This window comes from Choloepus didactylus, chromosome 1 (assembly GCF_015220235.1).
Source record: "Choloepus didactylus isolate mChoDid1 chromosome 1, mChoDid1.pri, whole genome shotgun sequence".
Taxonomy (NCBI): Eukaryota; Metazoa; Chordata; class Mammalia; order Pilosa; family Megalonychidae; genus Choloepus; species Choloepus didactylus.
Genome location: NC_051307.1, coordinates 48,948,285 through 48,971,333, shown reverse-complemented (window position 1 = coordinate 48,971,333; position 23,049 = coordinate 48,948,285). Strand labels below are relative to the sequence as shown.

The 23,049-nt window shown below is 34.4% G+C and overlaps 1 protein-coding gene across 4 annotated transcripts in view; it reads right to left on the bottom strand.

Annotated features, from left to right (window-relative positions):
* The window catches only part of CADM2 (cell adhesion molecule 2), a 1,163,401-nt gene that overhangs the window by 549,098 nt on the left and 591,254 nt on the right, over positions 1-23,049 (bottom strand). The window lies entirely within an intron of this gene.

The following is a 23,049-nucleotide window of genomic DNA, read 5'->3' as shown; positions in this document are numbered from 1 at the left end:
AATAGCGATTTTTAATTTCTCTTTGAAGAAACTGGATGACATGCAGCCTACTCTTCTAGTGGCTATGTCAACATATCCAAATATAAGCTTCATATGAGAGCTAGGACATAGACTATCTAAAACACCATTTAGAATCAGACATTTGAATAAGACTATTATTTTTATTATGATTATAACAGTGGTGTAGTTACATGGGTTTTGAGGTCTCATTAAAAGCCTAGTAAATATCATGCATAGGTTATTCCATGAAGTGAAAGGTTAATGCAACAACGATGCTTGAAAGAATCATTGATTTCATTTTGAAGGAGCTGTAATAGTATCTAGCACAATGCCTGGTAGATAAGCAATACTTTTTTTTTTTTAGAAAAAATAAATTGAGTTAATGTTAGGGTAAACTTATTAATGGGAAATAGGGCCAACTTCTCAGGGCAGAGAAAAGAAAACGCTGTCAATAAGATGTCTCCTTTCTTCTTGTTTTGTTTTGTAGGATGAGTGGAGAGAGCTGGCATTTATTGATTTCCTACTATGCACATATCTAGGGAAGGTTGACCTTTTGTGGCTCAACAAGTGAGAGGCATCTCGAAAACCTGGGAGAGATGCCACAGGGCACCTAATGGTTTTGGTAGAGAAGTTGTAGGTTTAAAGAAATAGCATGCATTTAATATATAAAATACAGAGTTTGCATATATCACCCTATTATCAACAGCTTGCATTGATACCGTACATTTGTTATAATTTATGAAAGAACATTTTTATAATAGCACTATTAACTATAGTCTATCATTTACAATAGGAGTCACTGTGTTAATTTTTCTTTTAATTTTTATTCTAGTAACATATATATGACCTAAAATTTCCCTCTTTAAACACATTCACAAATATAATTCAGTGCTGTTAATTATAGTCACAATGTTGTGCTACCACCACCACCATCATCCATTACTAAAATTTTACAAGCAACCCAAATAGAAATTATGCCAAATTTAAGCCTTAACTCCCCATTCCATACCCCATCCCAGGCCCTGACAACCTATATTCTAGATTCTGACTCTGAGTTTGCTTACTCTCAGTATTTCTTATCAGTGAGATCTTACAAAATTTGGCCTTTGTGTCTGGAATATTTCACTCAACATGATGTCTTCAAGGTTCACTGTTGTCATATGAGTCAGAACTCCATTCCTTTTTAATGCTGAATAATCTTCTATTGTATGTATATACCACATTATTTTTATCCATTCATCAGTTAATGGACACTTGAGTTGCTTCCATCTTTTGACAATTTTGAATAATGCCACTATGAGAATCAGGTTGCAAATATTTGTTTGAGTCCCTGCTTTTAATTATTTTGGATATATCCCTGGTAGCAGGATTGCCAGGTCACATGGTAATTTTATACTTAGCTTTCTGAGGAACCCACGCTGCCGTTCTAGTGGGTGTGAAATGGTATCTCATTGTGATTTTGTTTCACATTTCCCTAAAAGCTCATGATGTTGAGAATCTTTTCTTGGGCTTTATGGTGGTTTGAAACTGTTATGTACCCCAGAAAAGGCCATGTTCTTTTAATCCATTCCTGTGGGTGCAGACCTATTGCAGGTGGGAACTTTTGAACAGATTATTTCTAATCTATTCAAGTTAACTGTTCAGATGTCTGTTCAGATATATGACCTACCACATTCAATATGGTTCTTAATCCTCTCCTTTATAAGACAGAGATAGAAACTAAGAGAAATGAATTTAAGAGAAGCTAATAAAGGAAAGCCCCAGAGAAGCTAACAGAGGACCCACAGAAGCTCAGAGAGGAAGCCACTGAAACCAGAAGCTGAAAGTAACAAAACCTGGGAGTGAGGAACCAGCAGACACCAGCCATATGCCTTCTCATGTGACAGAGGTGTCCTGGATGCCAGCAGCCTGTCATCAGAATTAAGGTATCATACTGTTGATGCCTTTAATTGGACATATTCATGGCCTAAGAATTGCAAATTGTGAGTTTATAAATCACCACTGTAAAAGCCAACCTAATTCTGGTATATTGCATTTCAGCAGCTTTAGCAAAACAAAACAGGCTTTTTAGCCATTCATCTATCCTTTTTGGAGGAATGTCTATTCAAGTCTTCTGCCCATTTTTTATTGGGGTGTTAATCTCTTTATTGTTGAGTTTGAGTTGCAGGATTTCTTTGTATATTCTGGATATTAAGCCCTTAGATGTGTAGTTTCCAAATATTTTCTTCCATTGAGTAGGTTATCTTTTCTTTTCATGATAAAGTCCATTGATGCACAAAAATTTTTAATTTTGAGGAGGTCCCATTTATCTATTTTTTTTTCCATTTGTTGCTTGTGCTTTGGGTATAAAGTGTAAGAAACCATTGTCTAACACAGATCCTGAAGATGTTTCCCTATACTTTCTTCTATGAGTTTTATAATCCGGGTTTTTATATTTAGGTCTTTGATCCATTTTGAGTTAATTTATGTAGATGCAATTAGATAGGAGTCCTCCTTCTTTATTTGCATATGGGTATACAGTTTTTCCAGCACCATTTGTTGAAGAATCTATTCATTCCCAATAGTGGACCTGGCAGCTTTGTCAAAAATCAATTGGATATTTCACAATAAAAAATGTTTAAAAAAACCACATAGAATTATGTTACTAAATCAACAAGTGTTAAAAATCTTACAGCAATTGTAGGGATATGTTGAATAAACAAACAACTGTAAACTAAAAAAAAAAAAAAAAAATCAATTGGCCATAGATGTGAGTGTCTGTTTCTGTTCTCAGTTTGATTCCATTGGTCTATATGTCTATGTTCCAATACCATGCTGTTTTGACTACTGTAGCACTGGGATAACGTCATAAATTCAGGATGCATAAGTCCTTCAACTTCATTCTTTTGTTTCAAGAAGGTTCTTGCTACTTGGGGCCCCTTACACTTTCAAATTAAATTTGATGATTGGCTTTTCCGATCTGCAAAGTAGGCTTTTGGAATCTGTGTCTTTTGATTGGTAGTTTAATCCATTCGAATGCAGTGCTATTATTGTAAAGGCAATACTTACTTGGATCATTTTTTCCTTTGGTTTTTGTATGCCAGATCTGTTCTCTCTTCCTTTTTTGCAGCCTCTTTTTCTGTATAGCTTATCTTTTGTGGTGTGTCTTCCCGACCCCTTTCTCATTTTGTTTCTGTATATTTTTAAAATACTTTCTGTGGTTACCCTGGGGTTTGTACCACACAACCTACATCTCTCACCTACTAATTTGAAAAGTTACCAACTTAGTATCAATACCTTACACATTCTCTGATCACAGAACCCTCAGTTACCCTCTTTATGTGGTTTTATCCCACATTACCACTTTATATTTTGCATGACCATTATCAGGAAAAAAGACTGTCTTGTTCAGTTGTATTCTGAATCTTATAGGGATTAAAAGTAGTGTTATATATTGAAGATTTTGCATTTATCCTTTTAGTTACCTTTACTGAAGATCATCACTTTTTCACACTACTCCAAGCCACTCTCTCCTGTTATTTTCCTTTCAACCTGAAGAACTCCCTTTAGCAGTTCTTGCAGGGTAGGTCGTTTGTTGATGAACTCTCTCAGTTTCTATTTATCTGTGGATATTTGAAACTCTTCTTCATTTTTGAAAGACAGTTTTGCCTGATAAAGAGTTTTTTGGCTGGTAATTTTTCTTTTTCAGTACTTTAAATATATCATGCCATTGCCATCTTTCCTCCATGGTTTCTGATGAGAAATTGGGACATAGTCTTATTAAGGATCACTTGTATGTGATGAATAGATTTTCTCTTGCTGCTTTCAGAACTTCCTCTTTATCTTTGGTATTTGACATTCTGATTAGAGTCTCAGAGTAGGTCTAACAGGGTTTATTCTGTTTGGAATATGTTGTGCTTCTTGGACATGTATATTTATATCTTTCATAAGAGTTGGGAAGTTTGGGGCCATTATTTCCTCAAATTTTCTTTCTTCCCCTTTTCCTGTCTCTTTTCCTTCTCAGACACCTGTAATGTATATATTTGTATGCTTCATGCTGTCAGTCAAGTCACTGAAACTTTGCTTAATTTTTCTATTCTTTTCTTTATCTATTCTTCTGACTCTATGATTTTGATTTTCCTATCTTCTTGTTCACTGATTCTTTCTTCTGCCTATTAAAATCTACTGCTGTATGCCTCTAGTGTATTTTTAATCTCCATTATTGTGCCTTTCATTCCTATAATTTCTGCTGTTTCTTTTCAAATTTTTGAATTCTTCTTTATGCTCACACATTGTCTTTTTAATGTCCTTTAGCTCTGTCTCTACCACTAGGTTAATTCTGTCTGTATTTGCCTTCATCTCCTTGAACTGTCTAAGGAGATTTGTTTGAAAAAAATTAATTAATTTTTAAATTAGTTTTTCCAAACTGTGTCTCCTCTGAAATTTTAATTTGTTCCCTTGATTAAGCCACATCTTCCTGTTTCTTAGTATTATGCAATTTTTTTTTTTTAATGTCTAGGCATCTGATTATTTTGATGTATTGACTGTGAAGGTCAGTTTCTCCCTTTTACCTAGAGTTTCTGTTGTTGTTGATTGGCTTTGTGTTAAGGCTTTTCTTTGACACTTGGTCCAACTTATTCTGGACCTTTAGAGTAGCCTGTGTTTAACTATTCAGATTTTCTCAGCACTTCTGCCCCAATTCTTGCCCTGGGTGTGTGGTACAATTTTTTAGATTTTCCTTTAGTGTGCAATTTTTCACTTCCAGGAGAAGGCTTCTTTTCCTCTGTTCCTTCTCAGGGATCTTGATCTTTTCTGTTTGTTTTTCTGCAGAATTTCCTCCCTAGCTCCTACAATTTGTTTAACTTCTCTCCCTCACTCAACGTCCCCTTTTCATTACACTTTTAAGTTCTGGGACCTGTCCTGTCTTACAGAAGTTCAGTTTCCCTTCTTTCTACTTTTTTTCTGTGAGGCTTTTCTGCCCCCCATTTCTTCCCCATTAGGGGTCTCCCACCCTAGAGAGTCAAGTGGAGTCATTCTAGAGAAGTCTGTTTTGCACTTAGGTGGCCCAGCAAACACAGACTATGTGTATCTCGTGCCAACAGTTCTGCCACAGTCTGTTTTTCCCTGGGAGTACTTTTGTATGTGGCACTCCTCGGCTGCTTGTGCTCCACCCTGGGTCTCTGCAGCTTTAGGCCCCTCTGCCTCCCTATGTGTAGGGTTCTAATCTGCTTCTGTGAGTGTTCTTTCATGTGTATCCATGGCAGCAGGGACCTGGGCTGTGCTGCCTCTGTGGACTCTTAAGTTGTGTGGGGCTGAGCAAGGTGGAAGGGTCCAGACGGGTGGGTCCAGGATGTAAATCTCCTACCTGATTTTTGTGCTCTTCTCTTTCTTTTTCTGGTAAAGTCCTTCTAGAGTTTATATTGCACTTCAGAGTTCCAAGCAAGTGGGAATTGTCCTTTTATTAGTTGATTCTGAGGAGAGACTTTTCCAAGGGATGCCTTATGTCACTATTTTGATTATGTCACCCCATTTAATATTCTTTTAACAGTAATAAAATGTGCATGTTATCAAAATACAATCATCCTGTATGAAGGGGTGGGCAATCATCTCACTCTGGGAGATGGTGGATTGTGGTGGACTTTCTTTCTAATTCTAATTGTACAGAGGAAGAATTAAATTGTTATAGAGTATATAGCAAATGGATCCAGGATTTGAACCTATGCAGTCAAACTCCAGATTCTGCCATCTACCATCCATCCTGTGAACAACATATTCAATATGTTGTTCTCTTCTTTTTCCTCTCTAGATTTTCTCTGGTACCCACTCTCATTTCCCTTTCTATTGATGATGCATATCTAAGCTCTCATAATACTTTCTACTTAGCATAAAGACTCTAATACATTCTATCTTCTATAATTTTTCTTAAACATAAATATGTATATATATATGTAAGTATGTGTGCATATGTATGTGTATAACTACACCAAATTGTCTGGAGATTTATCATTTAAGGATGAGATTTATATTTTAATAATAAATGCTTTGGCTTTAGTTTCTATCACAATAAATGCTTCATGTAAAATGGATACTTGACAAATGTTTAATAATTGTGCAATAAAATTATAGTGGGGATGACAAATGAGTTCTGCTTATGTCAAGTATAAGAGTTTGGAATAAACTTCTTGGTGTGATGTACACCTCTGAAGCCAAGTCTAATTTCAAAAATGTTGTGTTATAAATGTTAATGAGGGTTCCATTGGCCTGAAGGTTGAATCTGGCAGCATGAATGAGCGTATCTGTCATTTCTATCCTATTGTACAGCCAATATGTTTAACATGGTCTCAAATCTATTCATGACATTTTGTTTGTGTTAAAGATGTCAATGAAATTTCGTAGGATTCTTTATGGACTAGTATGTTCAACAAAAGCCTACAAGAGAATTCAGAACCTGAAATAGTCAACGCACTTTGCAGGTACAGCACTGTTAAGGATTGTGGGTGTTAGTCCTTAGCTAATAAAAGAGATTTGGGGGCTCATTATTTACATCATGTGATAATCATTGTATGTTTATAACGGACATTTTCCGACACATTTTGATGAAGCCGAATACAATCCTAAGGAAGTTCAGTTTTACTTTCACGATAACATGAATAATATAACATGACATTTGAAAATAGTAATCCCATTAAAATATGGAAGTAGAAAAGATTTATCATGGTGGAGACCCCTTGGGCTTTGCCCCAGATCCAAGTCACTCTCTTACTCTCTCATGAGAGAATCACACTCATCCCATGAATCAGCTATTATTAGTTCCTGTAATAGTTACTTTTCTAACTCTAGACTTACTTATTGAAATTTTTAGGTGACATTTCCGCTTAAGAGTACCAGAAGCATTTCAATTTTAATATCCCCAAGTTGAACTTTTTATTTTATCCAACTTCCCCAATGTGTTACTTGTCCATTTTCCCCTATTTTAGAAAATGGCACTTAAATCCAACTAGCTGCACATGCCAAAGGCATGGGCCATCTTTAATCAATACTATCTTATCCAATCAACTTCATTTCCACCTGTCATTTCTACTTCATGTACAAACTAATGAATGGAAAGAATACTGTGACCAAAAAATCTTGTCATTGATAAGAACATGAACTGTTTATAAGGATTTGATTAAATTACCTGGTGGACTTCCAAAAGAATAGAACTATAAATACATATATTGAAATGAAAGTGAATAGTGAATAATAGAGCTGGAGCAGTTTACACCAGCAAGGTAAGTAGTGGGGGCTGTGCTAAGAACAGATTACAAAGGAATTGCTGTACAATGGGTATCATAAGCAGAGGAAAGTAGGAAGGAGAATTGAGATGACTGAAACAATCCTATACTTCACATGCTCTGGAAATATTTCATGGCAGTAATTTAAAAAAAAAAAAAAAAAGGAGAAGTTTCTTTTTACTCTCTTATTATCTTAAAGCTTTCTATTTTGCTGTTATAATTAAGGCACTTTGAACTTTCAAGGTGCGTTGATTTATATATCAATATAATTGATCTTAGTCACACTGATATATAACATTTTGATGTCAGCATAAATAATTAGCAAAGGTGTGGATCCACCAGTGAAGCATTAGAAGAATCCAAAAAGTGGTTTTTATTAACATATCAAACATATATTCTTAACAATTTTGATCTAAATAATTATAATTATGAAAGAATTTTAAATGTCATTTGAACTAGGGAGTTTATGCCTGTAAATCCATTTTAGAGATTAAATCCAAACTTCCCTATATAAAAAAGGCAAAGCAACTCATAATCTGAGTGTTATATTAAGAAGATTTTCCTTCTCACAAATATATTCAGTCTTAAAAAGCACAGATTATGAATTCTTCTGTCTCTCCCACATAATGTTATATATAGCTCTGCAATATAATGTATTCAACTCACGACATTATAGTCCTTAAAGGTCAGTGCAGCTGATTAGGCACTCATTCCTGTATCCTGGCCATCACCTCTCCCACTTCCCACATCAGACTCAAATGGCAAAAACTCAAGTACATCCCGACAGAATCAAATCTCCCATGACAGCAGTAAATGTGGAGTGATTTTAACACTATGATGTTATAACAAGCAGACTAGAAATTGCATCCACAATTCCCTGATAATAGTTTTCTTAATAAAAATTTCATGCCACACAGTGTGTGTCATTTGTTCCTGACCTCCACTCATGGCTTTTAACTTTGAAATCTTTCCCAGCATCTCAAACTTCTCCGTGAATTTTTTAAGCATTACAACAAACATGAACAGAGCCACGTCTTTCCTCCTTCATTCATGAAAACAGCTGTGGTGAAGTGGAAAGGGCACAGCAAGTTTCAAGAACTGGACCCAAGTCTTAACACAGTTTCTTAACAACATGGGGCCCTTGTAGAAGGAGATTCTGCTTCTCTGTCTGTGTCATGGATATAATAAGAATCTCAGCTTCAGAGAGTTATTGTCAAGATGAGGGGATCAAACAGGAATCATGGGCATGAAAGTGTTTTAAAAACTGTAAATGAAATGCTGAGCTATTAAAAGATTAAAAGAGTTAGAGTTATTGTTAGAATTAGTCTCATGGAATTTGAAGGAATAATTTCCAGTATGTCAAATACACACCTCATATACCCAAACCCAAAGAAGGTAGCTAGAAGGAAATTTAAAAGTCATAATATTAACAAAAGTCTTGCATATTTTTGTGTGCATTGATAAAGGGAGGACAATAATATTTTTAAAGAAAATAATGTAGATTTTATTTCAATTCATGCTTTTTCTATAGATATATCTAGATTCAGATCCAGGAGCTGCCACTTGCTATCTGCACTGGCATAGTTACTAAACCCCCTGAGCATAATGTTCCCCAACTGTAGTACATAAATGTTACTTATCATTCAAGGGTATGGTGAGACTGAAATAAGATGATGCATGTTAAATTTCTGAAACATAATGAATTGTTATTTCATAGTAACTAGCACTATTTTGTATGGAGTCAGGGAATGAAATTATTAAAGCAAGTTTGCAATCTATTTTATCTAAATTAGATTATCACTCAATTTAACTTAGTATAAAACTGACATTAAAATATGAATGAGCTACAATTGCCTAACAGTGTGATTTTATTTGTGGAAAGAAAAATATTCTCACATTAACACTCTGTCATTTCACACACACATTCACACATACACACACACACAAACATACACTTGTACTGTCACATACTGCTTTTATAACTGTATACAAATATAACATTCTATTCTATACATCACATCATTTAGCATAGAATTCTGAATTGCATTTACTGCTAGAATGGCAAATTCACTTCTATTAACTACTAATTTTTTATATGTTTTAGCAATGTTAACATATGCCAAGGTAGACAATTCTACATACACTAAATACTTTCATACCTTTTAAATACTAGTTAACAATCACGCTATTAATAAGCATTCCAATGTTAGAATATGTAAAATTATTTTTAACTTAAAGCACATATTGTCCCTAAAGAAAACAAATTACAAAGTGTGAGAACCAAGCATATCTTTTCTCTCATCCTACAGCTGCTTTATTAAATAAAAATTTAAAAAAACAATTTGCAGAGATTTTTAAGTTATTTACATAATATTTTACATAACAAACTCCTTATGAGAAATGAGAATATTAAAATTTCAAAAGTACAGTCACAGCAAGTGGTAGGCGAGGCAAGAAGATAAATCAAATCCTATTTTTTGCCATGCTGTGAAAAGACTGCTGGCTTTTAATCATCCTGATGTGCCATATGTAAATTCCATCAAAAAAGAAGTTTGGTAAATGTTATATTACAAAACCACAGGGAACAAAGCTATTTATAAACATCAATTAAAAGATATAGCATAGTCTAAAGTCATTAATAATATTCTACTAACCTGGCTCTAGTATTTACTAAATCTCTCCCCTATCTTCGTGTGCAAACAACTAATCTCTGAATTACTAGATATCTGCCTTATATATTCCTAGTTTACTAAATGTCACTGCAAAGTCGGTAGGTGAAAAAGTTACAAAGGGCTTTTTAAGCAATCCAGGGGAAATAAAATGCAAATCAGAACAACCCCAGAATGAGTAGCTTACATAAAAGTTGATACAATTAATGAGATAAGAACCATTCTTGCCAAAACCAGAAGGAATAAGTGTCATATATGTAAAAGTTAAAGGAACTAAATAAAGTCAATTTTTAACATTAATATCACTTAGAAAACAAAAATTAGAATATTTAGTTGCTAAGGCATTATCAAGTCAATTACCATGATTCATTACCTTTTCTTTTTATTGGCCTCTATAGGCATTGCTTTGAATTTCCCTTTCCTAATGAATCCAGTGTATGTGTTACCCTATCTCTCATTTGAAAACTGGTCATTTTGCTAATCTAAGTCTTCAAATTTTTCCATATTCTTATAATTTTCTTCAAATTAGTGTGTCACCACTATATCTTAAACACTAAATATCTTTGTTTCCTTTTCTGTATTTTTCTTTCCCTCTAAATACTCCTGGTGTTACTATCAGTCTGAGGCATCCGTATCAATCCATGATTCCCTATGTGCTACAAATTGCAACAGCAATGCAGAACCAAGGAGAGAGTCCAAGTTTTATTCTCATTAATAAACCAACCAGTGATTCCACAAGGATCACACGAGGCCAGACATCCACATCCTTAAAGGGTTTTCTACCTCAGGCATTAGAGTGTATTAGCCACCTGATCCTATAGGGTTAATGTGCTTGCGGGTGGTTTTTTGTTGTTGTTGTCTTTTCTCATCTAACAATTCAAATTTCCCTTCGGTGGCTTCCAGGAATAAATTCTCACCTGCAGTGTCGTGCTGTACACTTCCCCTTTCCCTAAAGCTGAGAGTCAGTGGACAGAAGGAACGGAAGCTGCTTTGAAAGAGGAAATATGGCCTCCTACCAGGGAGACACACCGTACCAAGTATCACAGGGATAGACAACATAATTATCCTTATCTTTCCCCATGACCAGAGGCAATGACAAGAGGAAACAAACTCCTTCAAAGGGGATGGCATCATGTGAGATGCAGGAGTTGCCACAAAAGATACTTGCAAAGCAATGTTTTATTTATACTGTACATCAGCCTTACAAACAGAAATTGCCTAATTCACAAATTATGGCAAAACACATAGAAAATGTAATCGACATTCCCATGTATCTACTTTAGGTGGACAATTTTATTACACAGTTTGTTATTTAGGGCCCAAGGAGGGGGTGGTAGCAGAGAGTTCCACATCTCCAGCATATTCCTTATTCATATGTGCATAAGGTGAATCCTGTCATATTTGTCTTCTGATTAGGAGAAATTTAGTGCTTCAGCTCTTTGTATTGTTTTTTGTTTTGTTGTAACTGGTGTGTAGATTGAATGGCAGGTGACATTTCATATGATTTAAGTAAGGTAGGAAATTAATCAAATTAACATACTGCTTTTCTAAAGTATAATGAGTCATTTGCATATAAAATGCAATCGAGTCTGTAAATACAAAATGAACTTAAAATTACTGAGGAACACCATGGGCTGCATTTGTTACATATAAAACAGACATGAAGAAAGAGGCTTGTAAACATCCTGGACTCCAAATGGATTTATGGTGTACTTTGTGGATGTAATGGCAGGCTGAGCTGCCACAATATCCCAGAATTCCCTGAACCTAGAAAACTTCTGTCTTCAATTTGACAAGAACAACAACAGTTATGCACTCATCTCAATTAGTTTCCTACCTGGATCTGAAAAAGCACTAAAGGCAATCACACTGTAAGGTGAGACCAACAGAAGAGAGGCAAGCATCTTGCAACAAATTTATACTAAACATGAATTACATGAAAAATAAAAGAGTGGGAAGCAAGCCTCAAGAACTACATTTACTTTTATAGCTCTGAAAACTGTACTTTAGAAAACGGTATAGGTGTGGGGTCAGCAGATTTTTTTTTTTAACAAAAGGCCAGACAGTAAATATTTTAGGCATTGTGGGCCATACCACCTCTGTCACAACTACCCAACTCTGCCTTTGTAGAGCAAAAGCAGAGAGAAAACACTTAAATGAGTGGCTGTGGCTGTGTTTCAAGAAAGCTTTATTTGCAATTACAGACAGTGTGCTAAATTTGACCAATGGGCCATGTTTTGCCAACCCCTGGTATACAATAGTGCTATCCTATAAATTTTCTATTGTGATGAAAATATTCCATATCTATCTGTGGTTACTGAGGACTTCAGTATGACTGAACAACCGAATGTTTAATATATTTTGTTTTAAAATAGTTTAAATTCACATTCAAATAGCCACATGGGCCAGTGGCTATTCTGTTTAACAGTGCAGATGTATCTGGTTCTATATTATTGTAGCAGGTAAATGACCTGAATTATGGGAAACATTAAAATTTCAAGATTATGGATTGCTTTAAAATAATCAGACATTACAAATTTCAACAAAAGTTGTTTAAACAGAAATAAATTTAGTATTTCTCTAAGTGAATAGTGAACTTTTCCCTGAAGAATACAAAGAGGAATATATCAACATATGGTAAAAATCTGAGTGAACATGGAGATTTCAGATTTGCTAGGGTTGAACTGTCATTTTGCATCCTGAATTCATTGACAGTGGCATTTCTAAAGTGATACACTTAGAATATTTTACAATGGTAACAAAAGATTTATGTGAAGATATATTTCTAGCCTACCTATAGAAAGGTTTGCTCTTGTCCTAGAGTTTAAGGTCTTATTCCAAATTAAATGAAAATCATTTACCAGAATTTAAACTAACTTTTTGGTGTCCAGATGGCCTCCCTGAAACAAAGAATCTAATCTGGCCAAAGATCAAACTCACCGTCTGCTTCTTATTCTGTTTCTAAGCTGGTCCTTGATTATAGCTAATGACCCTCAACTCTAATAATTCTTTAATGTACTACTTTTCCTGTTTCTGTCTGGATTCAAAAAGCTTTACTTCCTTCAAGAGAAAAACACTGTAAATTCACTGTGCCCTGTTTGTGAAAAGATGCTTGTATTTGTTTAGAGAAATGATCATGAAGTTTTGGCTCATACCACTGCCATTTGAATAAATTTCTGTGAAAAAACAAATTTTCATTTATGTCCTAAATAAGATGAAATCTCATAATACCTCTGTTCTGCAGGAACCATACTTTTGCTTCCTTAGAAATATTTTAAAAATTAGTTTTCAGTAGGTGTCATTGTTGGACATTTTGAGGCACGTAAATATAGTAACTTATCAAGTCATCTCCCGTGCTTTAGATTCCTGAATCAGGAAAGACTGCTTTCTTTCTCCTTTTAACATCACAGAAGAGGAACTCTTTAGTTTAGAAGAGAACCACATAGACTAATTTGCCTAAATGACTATTTCAAAGGTAGTCAACATGCAAAGAACTAGTTTTGCCAAGGTTTTTTTAAGTCTACAATACTATGTAAAAAGCCAATGAAATCCAATTTCTCCTGCCATTTGCTACCAAACATTGACACTTACATTCTTAAGATCATAGAGTAGTCTTGATAAGGGTAAGGATCTGTGAGTGTGAATGGCTGAGTCATGTAATTAACTAATGGAAGGCTGCAGCTCACAAATAGAGATTTATTCTATGGGGTTATTTTTAAATTGTTTAAAATGCAAATAGCCTGTGAAAGAATTTAAAGAAAGAATAGGAGATGAAAATGCTGCTATGGGGTCAAGGACGGTACACATGTTCTGATGAAGATAGTGCTTTCTTTAATTTCATAAAGTTCAATCCAACTGTAACAAATACTTTGAAGTATTTCAGTTCAAGCTGAGAAAATACTGCCTGTAGTTTCTTCGGTATGAACATCAAAACACTGCCTCCATAACCACTTATTTTTATTTATTTCATTTATAAAATATTAAAACAATCATGTATCATTAAAAACCACTGAAATGATGATAATCACAGACAATTTGGAGGACTGATTATTGTGAATGCTTACTTGGTTTTACTTAATATTCATTTTTCTGGCCTCTCTATTTTTATTTCCTTTCTTTATAGATCATGGCTGTTTTTCTGGACTTGAAAAATCACTTTCTGAAGAAGAGTGAGTATCTTTGTAGATATCTTTATAAATTCAACTGGAGGTAACTTTTGAAAGGAAGGGACAAGAGAACAGAGACTGGGAAAGCCAAATAGTTGCAAATCAGCACAGTCAAAGAGTAGTGAACATACTCTTTGTAATTAACATATTTAATTAAATTATAATTGTCCCTCCAAGTAATAGTCGGCACAAATAAGCATCATTTTATATTCCCTTAATCTTTGTTGTTTATGCCTTTATACTCACTCTCCAAGTGAATGTGAATGTGGTAAATCATCCTCAGACCTCAAAAACTAACATCCCCAAATAGTTTATCAGAGTTCAGGTTAAAAAAACAGCAACAACAAAAAAAAACTTGCTTAAAACATAAGCAACGTTTACAGCAATCCAAAGAAGCCTTTTTACATCCTCCTGGTTCTCATTTTTAGAGGTAAGTGAACACTATTATAATCATTCTACAAGTTACTGAAATCAAGAAATTACCAACAAGTTTAGTCATAAGGTTGCGAGGGAAAAAAAAAAAAAAAAGAAACGACTCCAAATAAGAAAATAATTACCAGTCAGAAAAAAAACAAAGAGCAACCCTTGCAAGGCAATTATGGCTTTAGTAGAAGGATATTCAATGAAAATTGGTAATACATAAAAATTAGTGCTATGTCATGAAGGAAAGGAAAAGGAAATCAAAATATACTGAGCCAGAAACTTGTTTACATTTAATTTTCAAAATGATCTAATGTAGAGGATATTTTAAATCCATGCTAAAGACAAAGGATATGTGTTCCAAGGATATTAAGTTACCTATTCAAGATATTCAAGGTTACACTGTAGTAAGGCTATTTTTTTTTTTAACATAACATGAATTTGACTCTGAAACCCGTGTAATTTAAATTGCTAAGATGACGTCTTTCCTTTTATTCATACATTCATTTATTTATTAATAAGTATTTACTGAGGATCTTCAATGTGTGATACACTGGCATAGGCTGAATTGTGATGGTGAATTAGAAAGACATGATCTGGGCCCCTAGCAGGTTGGAAACAATCTTTGCACAAATAAATGAAATTAAATATGTAATTACATATTTTGATAAGTGATGTAAAGGAAAACAGTAGGGAGTTAACAGAAATAACGGGGGACTTAATTTATAAGGGATGGAAATCCTAAAGGGCACCTTTCAGAAGTAACACTTGAGCAGTGCCTGAAGATGTACTAACCAGGAGGAGAGCAAGCATGATGCTTGTTGTGGATTGAACCAAGTCCCCTACAAAGACATGTTCAAATCCTGACCCAGGTCCTGTGGCTGTGAACCTATTTGCAAATAGGATCTTTGAAGATAACTAGTCAAGGTGAGGCCAAACTAAATCAGGGTGGACCTTAATCCCATATGACTGGAGTCTTTGTAAGCAGAGTAAATGTGGTCAGTCAGGAGGACACAGACTAAAAGAGAGTCACTCATGTGAAGGAGGAAGAGATTGAGTTATTGATTACCTGCAAGCTACTACCAGAATGCCATAGACTTTGGAGAAAACATGTTCCTGCTGACACCTTGATTTTTTTTTCTTTATTAGGGAAGTTGTGTCAGTATATAGACTGGGTTACCAGGGGACAGGGGTGGGGAGAGGGAATGTGAAGTTAATGCTTAAAATGAACAGGATTCTTATTTGTATTGATGGAAATGTCTTGGTAGTGGACAGTGATAATGGTAGCACAACATTGTGACACCTCAGTTTTTTATTTCTAGCCTCCAAAACTATGTTAGCCTCCTAAACTATAAGAAAATAAATACCTTTTGTTTATATCAACCAGTCTCTTGTATTTGTTATTACAGCCTTGAAAACACAAGCAACAAGATCACAGGTAGAAGGAACAGCTCCATGTAGAGGGGGCTTGAGATGGGAAATACATTTCAAGAGCTGAGGTACTGCCAGTGTGGAGGGTGAGCAGTGAGTGAGGGGGATGTCTCTACATGGGGCTGCCAAGGCAGCAAGAGATGATGAGGGAGAGCGAGGTAGAGCATGTTTAAATTTTACTGCAGTGGTAATGCTGTGTACTGAATCAAGTTCCCCAAAAAAGGCATGTTCAGGTCCCAGCCCCTGGTCCTGTGTCAAATTAAATATGCAATGACATATTTTGATAATTGACGTAAGGAAAAACAGTCCTGTGGGTGTGATCCCATTTGTAAATAGGATACTTAAAGATGCTATTAGTTACAGTGTGCCCAAACTAAAGGAGGGTTGGACTTAATCCAATATGGTTGGAGTCCTTATAAGCAAAGGAAATTGGGCACAGAAGGAGAAGCCATAGGGAGCAACCAGAAGGTGGAAGTCAATGGAACTCAAAGGAGAATACACTGCCATGTGTATTGTCATGTGACAGGCAAGCCAAGGAACCCCAAAGATTGCTGGCCAGCCAGAAGATACTGATTCAGGCAGAAGCATACCTTCTAGCTTCTGAAACTATAAATCAATAGCCAATACCTTCCTGTTAAGCCAACCCATTGTACTGTATTCTTTTAACAGCTAAGAAACTAATACAGGTATCATTGAAGAGTTTGAAATAGAAAAGCAACACAATCTAAAAATCTTTTGATTTTAAAGAGTAACTTTTGATAGCAATAGCATCTAACAGTGAAAATGTCATACTGAAAGAACACTAGGATCTCACGTATACTGAGGATTAATTAAATAATTTGTTGAATGAATGGATGGATGCAAGGCAAGACTGGTAACTCTCTTTGCCCTGCCCCAAAAGAGTAATGTATGCATTGAATTTCACCATACGTATTGCTTGCATCAAGCTTGGATTAAGCATTGGAAAACTCTGGAGGCATAGGATTGTCAAATACAAGCAGAAATTGCAGGTGTACTGTCCCATCACTAGCTGTTCAAAGTCTCTTTCCGTTCAGGTAGTTGGAGGTGTGACTCAATTAGAAATGCCAGATTTGAACTTAACTTTCATTTCTTTATCCATGGAACCAGAAAAGTCTAGGATTGATATTCAACTCCAACTCTTACTTTATATTTGAACTTGAACAAGCTATTTCTTTTTTTATGAACTTTAATTTCTTCAATTGTAAATTGGTACAATACTTTTCTGACAGGGTAGTCAAACAATTAAAAAAAGTGATAATGTAAAGTTTTGCAAAGCTTAATATAGGTATCTATTCCCTTACTCCTCTACCTGTTTAAAGCAAAAATGTTTTGAGAGTAAATATTATTTATAATTATGGTTAAAGAAATTGTTTTTTTGGCTGGTTTGTTTTGCTTAGTTTTTCCCTGAGAGAAGACTTTTATGAAAATAAAGATATAAATAATGAGATACTCCAGACCTTGAGAAACTGTGGGAAAGGTACATGATGGAGTGACAAAAGTAAGCTTTTTTTTCTGGCATACTTTTCCCTAAATGAATTCTTACTTATATAACTGTAGTAGTGATAGGAACAATGATATTAGTAATAATAGTAGCTTTAGCTGTAGCAATAGTCACAGCTAACATTTACATGATAAATGTTGTATGTCAGGAGTATAACAACACTCATAGAGAGGTACAATCATTGCCCCATTTTATTGATAAGTTGGTTGAAACTCAAAGAGATTATTCAATTTATTCAAGGCCCACCATTATTTATTAAAATAGCTAGAATTTAAATCCAGAAGCTTCCTCCAGATTCTGAGTTCTTAACACCTGAGCTATAAAGAGAAAGAAAGATTGCACAAACACAAAAGATTGTGTTGTGACATCTCTCCATTGATACTCTAGAACAAAGCTCTTCTAAATTTTCTTCTAGAGAAAGTTGCATGGGTAAGCATGGCAGCAAACTGATATGTAGCACTGAGGGTGCCTGGCATAATTACAACAGGAAGTTGATAGTAGAGGTTCCTGAGGAGAGAGACATGTAAAAGTAACAAGACAGATCCCAGAGAGTCCTGCCAGTGGAGTAATGGGTAAGCCTGAAAGGTGATGCAAAGGTGGATTTCTGTGTTTGTGAGATTGTGGCAAAAGTGGCATGTGTCTCTAAATGCAAAGACAAGACAAGGAATCACACTGAGAAATCCATTCTGAAACATCATGTGAGAAATGGACTGTTAAAACATTTTACCAAAGAATACTTGACAGAAAAGGAGATCAACTCAAAATAGACTAAAAGAAAATGTCACACTGAGAGAACATAAAATACCTCTATTTGGGCAAAAAATAAATAAATAAATAGAATAAAATAAAATAAAATGCTTCAGTGTGCTGTTAATGAGAAGCACTTTAAAATACTATCATAAAATAGTACTGTATGACTTTAAGAGTGGCTATGACATTTACTGGACTTTTGAAATGCTTCTTTTTTGACATTGTCAATTTTTAACACATATGACAGAAATTTATATTCTATCCTGAAGAATAACCAACATACACTGAAGTACAACCTGAAAAAAGTGGTAGCTATTTCCTCATATATGGACGTTTTGATATTTTCTCAGGCCTTAACTCTTGTAGAGCCTTTTGAGAGTGCCGTAGCCAAAAACAAGAGCATAAAGGAAATAATAACCATTTACCATGTTAATTTTGTGTATATATGTCAGTTTCACTAATTCAGAATAAAAATCCTTTGAATATTTATTATGATGTAAAGCTTATGGGACCAAAAGGACATAACTATAGGTTTTGTGGAATTTGGATGTATTTCAGAGATATTTCATGAAAAGAAGACTTAAGCACTGCAGAATGATGCAGAAAAAAGCACGGATCAAAGGCAAGCTGGGTTCAAAATCTATAAAAATGCTTACTAATTTTGAAAATTCAGACTTCATTGATTTGATGGAGATTCAGTTTCCTTAGCTATAAAATGGAGAAAATAGTGTATAGTTTACAGATTTTGAGATGCCAGTTAAGAGAAGCTATTGTGAGTCACGTGTTGTGGTTGGTGCTTTGGTCCCTTATTTGATTTCAAATTCAGATCCACTACTTTTGACTGATTAGTAAATAACCAGTTGAATTTTCTTCTTGAGATAAAGTGCCACTGCTAATTTTCTGCTTATCTACCAGTAGATAAACAAACTCCAATTTATGTGTCTATTCCATTTTTTTTCTTTCCTTTATCATATCCCACTCTGCTAAAGACATTTGCAACTGAAGCTATAGGAAAAATTTCAGATAAGCAATCAATTCATTAGATACATATTTTGGAAAGGAATTCCTTCCTCTTGCTTTTGTGTGAGTCTGTACCCACTGAGACATATCAAGTTACCTTTTTATTGATTGCTTAAGATAGACATTAAGCACTTTATCTGTATAATTATATTTTCATGTTCAAATTGCCCTATGAGTAATTAATTTCATTTGGCAAATGAGGATAAAACATAATTTATGTATCCTGACCTCATATTCAAATGCAGAAGCTAGGAATCATAGACATATCTATTCAAGTATTTTCTCCTACATTGTCACCCTCTAACTATGAAACGTAAAATTAAAATCTGTTTTGTCATTCATCAACTCACTATATTTTGGAGACTTTTGATTTCCAAAATTTTTGATTTCCAAAATTTGCTCTCTTTCAAATGTGAGAAAGAAATCAGGATCAGTTGGAATCTGTTCTTGAGCCCACGCTTCTCTCAAGTAGCTTATAACTTGGAAAGGATATGTGCACATAAGTGAACATTTAATCTAGCTCATACGGGGTCTGGTCAGAAAAGTTGTTTATTTACTGTTCTTCCCTCAATTTTCCTTGCTTTCCTGGGAGACCTAGGGTACAAATTATATAGTCCTGTTTCCCGGAAGTATCTGGGTTTTAGCATATTACACGGGTTCTTCGGTTTCTTATATTAAAGCATTAGGAAATACAGCATTATCTGTGGCCTCTTTTTCTCCCTTCCCTCTCTTCTCTTTTCCCCAAGGTCTCTTCATGTTAGGGATCCAGGGGCCATCACCCATGTGTCTCTCTTCCACTCCCTAAATCGTAATCACTTGGGCTTGGACTTCTTGACACTTAACCCTCTCATTTTTTTAAACTTTGGAACCTAGTGACTGTGTTTTTCCATTGCCCTTACCTCAAACAGCAAATTCATAAGCTTCTTAATTTCTTAACAGAAAAGAACTGAAGAGTGGCAGAATGGGATTCAATGGCAGTTAATATATACGGCCTGTAAACCCATTTCTCTGGAGCTGTATTGTCCAGACTTTTTCAAAATCACAACAATTGCAATGTATTGCCATATAAAGATATATATAGAAATAGATGCTATATCACATCTTGTCTACAATGTTAGGTTTTGATGGTTATTTAATGGAATCATCTCTATCCTACAAAGGAGAAAAATTATTATTTCTCTTACACCTACTTTGTGATATGGACTGAATGAAGCAATACCATAAATGCCATTTAATTAACTGGCTTCAGTGTAACTATCAGGAAAATAAAATATTATTTTTTAGGAATATTTTCAGATTATCAAAGTATTACTATGTATCCTAAAATATAATTGGGCAAAGAGAGAGAGACAGACACAGAGCAAGAGAAAGACAGAAAGAGAGAACTGAAGAGAAGGGAAACAAGAAAGGGAAGGCATAATATACTGATACACCGACTATTACATAACAGAAAGTCAGTAAAACTTGAATGAATGCACAGAATAGTGAAGTGAGAAGAGACGGTAGGATGAAATAGAAGAGAAATCTACAAAAGTAAGAAGGAGACAAAAATAAAATACTGACTTTAATAAAACAGAGATACTTTCACTGACCTACAGCATTCACTCAGAGCCAAGTGAAGATCTTTCACTATCTTGAGTACCTTGGAACAGTGGCTTTCCTATTTATTTTTCCTGGGCCCACAGTCCTGAGGGAACACTCACTTTCCCATCAGTAAGAGTGGCTGATGCTGTATTCATTTTCAACTACTGAGTATCACCACACTTGGGAATATAGAAAAGACAGAGCGTTCAATGTTATTTCCTGCTCTATCACAGATTTTCTGAATGACCTTCCATAAATCTCTTAAATTCTCTGCCACAATTCCCTCACCTGTCAGATGTGAATGAATTCTATGAACTCACTGAATATGTAAATGAATTATATGGTTTTAAATTTTCTGCAGCAGATTGGTTATCTTAAATACCCATTGTGCCTTAAATAATCATCAAGGAGTTTTAAAAATCCATTTTTCTTGCTTTTGTTAATCTGTAATTACTTTTCATTTTGAAAATATTCATTTACAAAAATAAATTACTTTCAGTGAGACTCACATACTTAACTGTTAAAACAAACAAACCTAAACAATCCTTTGTTTCAATAAACAAAGACGCAAACATAAACGAATGGCCTAAATCATCACACTTAAATACAAACATAATCAATAAGCAGATAGCCTAAGTATTTTATAGCACTGAGTGGGAAAAATGAATATAGTTAGCTAAGATCCATGCAGCTTTTGTACATGGAAAATAAAATGGTAATTCCTCAGGAAAAGACCATTAAGATAGTTGCTTTAATTCAGTTATGTAAGGGATGTGTCCCAAATCAAGGGGAAAAAAAATAAAAACTTATTGCCATGATGCATCCAAAATTAAACAGAGAAAGCAAACAATAATGCAGAAACCTGTCCTGAAATAGTGCTTTTCTTCAATTTTCTAGATAGTTTTGGGAAGAGGGAGTTTATACTAGGTTTTTTGTAGACAATTGCTTTCATTTTCACTTTGCTGGAGAAGTCATTCAATTAGAAAAAAATAGATCACTGAATAATTTTATGAAAATTAACAAGGGAAATCAGACAGCATATATATACCTTGAATGGTGAAATTTGATCCTTTCTGAAGTTCTGTTATTACCGCATTTTGTTTTTATGAAGTATCACATATTCCCACTGAAATGTCCAAACTAACTTACCTATCACAGCTCAATATACTATTAAACTATAACTAAAAACATTTCAGCAAATGGCAATAATGCTGTCCTCATGTCAATCCACAATGATTTGTAAATAAAATGTCCAAAATTTTCTAGTTCAAATTTCCCTAAAACCCTTCTGATTTTTAAATTAATGTATTCATTTAAAAGAATTTATTAAGGCAGCCAAAGCAACTTGGATGACATTTTCCTGTCTGCCCCAAGTTAGAGATGGCTGCACATGCAATAGAAGTTGAATTGATGGAAACATTCAAATGGTCAGTTCTTCAAAAGTACTCAAGTAGAAAACTTGGATTTTGTTATCTGCCTAATTCAGTAATTTCAAAAATTAGTTGAAACAATACAGTAAAGTTTTATATCATAATACATGGCACAGAGTCTGTGCTTGAAAACATTGCTCTCCTTCTTCCTTGTTGGCTATGAAAATTCAAAATCTGCATTTGTACTCCTGGAGAAAATGAATAATATATATATGTATACATACAGAAATTGAGAAAGTATTTTGATTAACAAGTAATAAAATGCATTTTAGCTACATTTGAGTTATTCCTGTATTAAATGCAGTGAGTATTATGTATGTATGACACCTTTCAATAAACAATGTATAATAATCTGCTGGCTCCTTTCTTTAAAATGAGACAATTTGATGAAGTTATTTGGAACTATAACTACAGAAAATTTATGGATAATGTTGTTCACTCTTAGTTTTGAAATAGTAGACTTGAAGTTTACATCTGTAACAGTGTGCTTTAATTAATCATACACACTAAGCAAGCATATCATGCAAAAGAAATTAAAATGAATAAACATATGGATATTTCATATAGTTCTCTGGGGACAACAGTGCTGTTGACAAATTTTAGTTCATATACTTGAGAAAAGTAATATTAATTGTTAATAAAAATACACATTCTGTTTGCCAATATAGTTTGCATTTTTTCTTCAGAGAGGTAGAACCTTCTTTCATTATATAATCTCTTTCAAATTCAGTGGGCATAAAAGAAACAACCTGTACTTGAACTGCTTTTTCAAACTTCTGTTCATGTATTTAAATAAATGCCAGA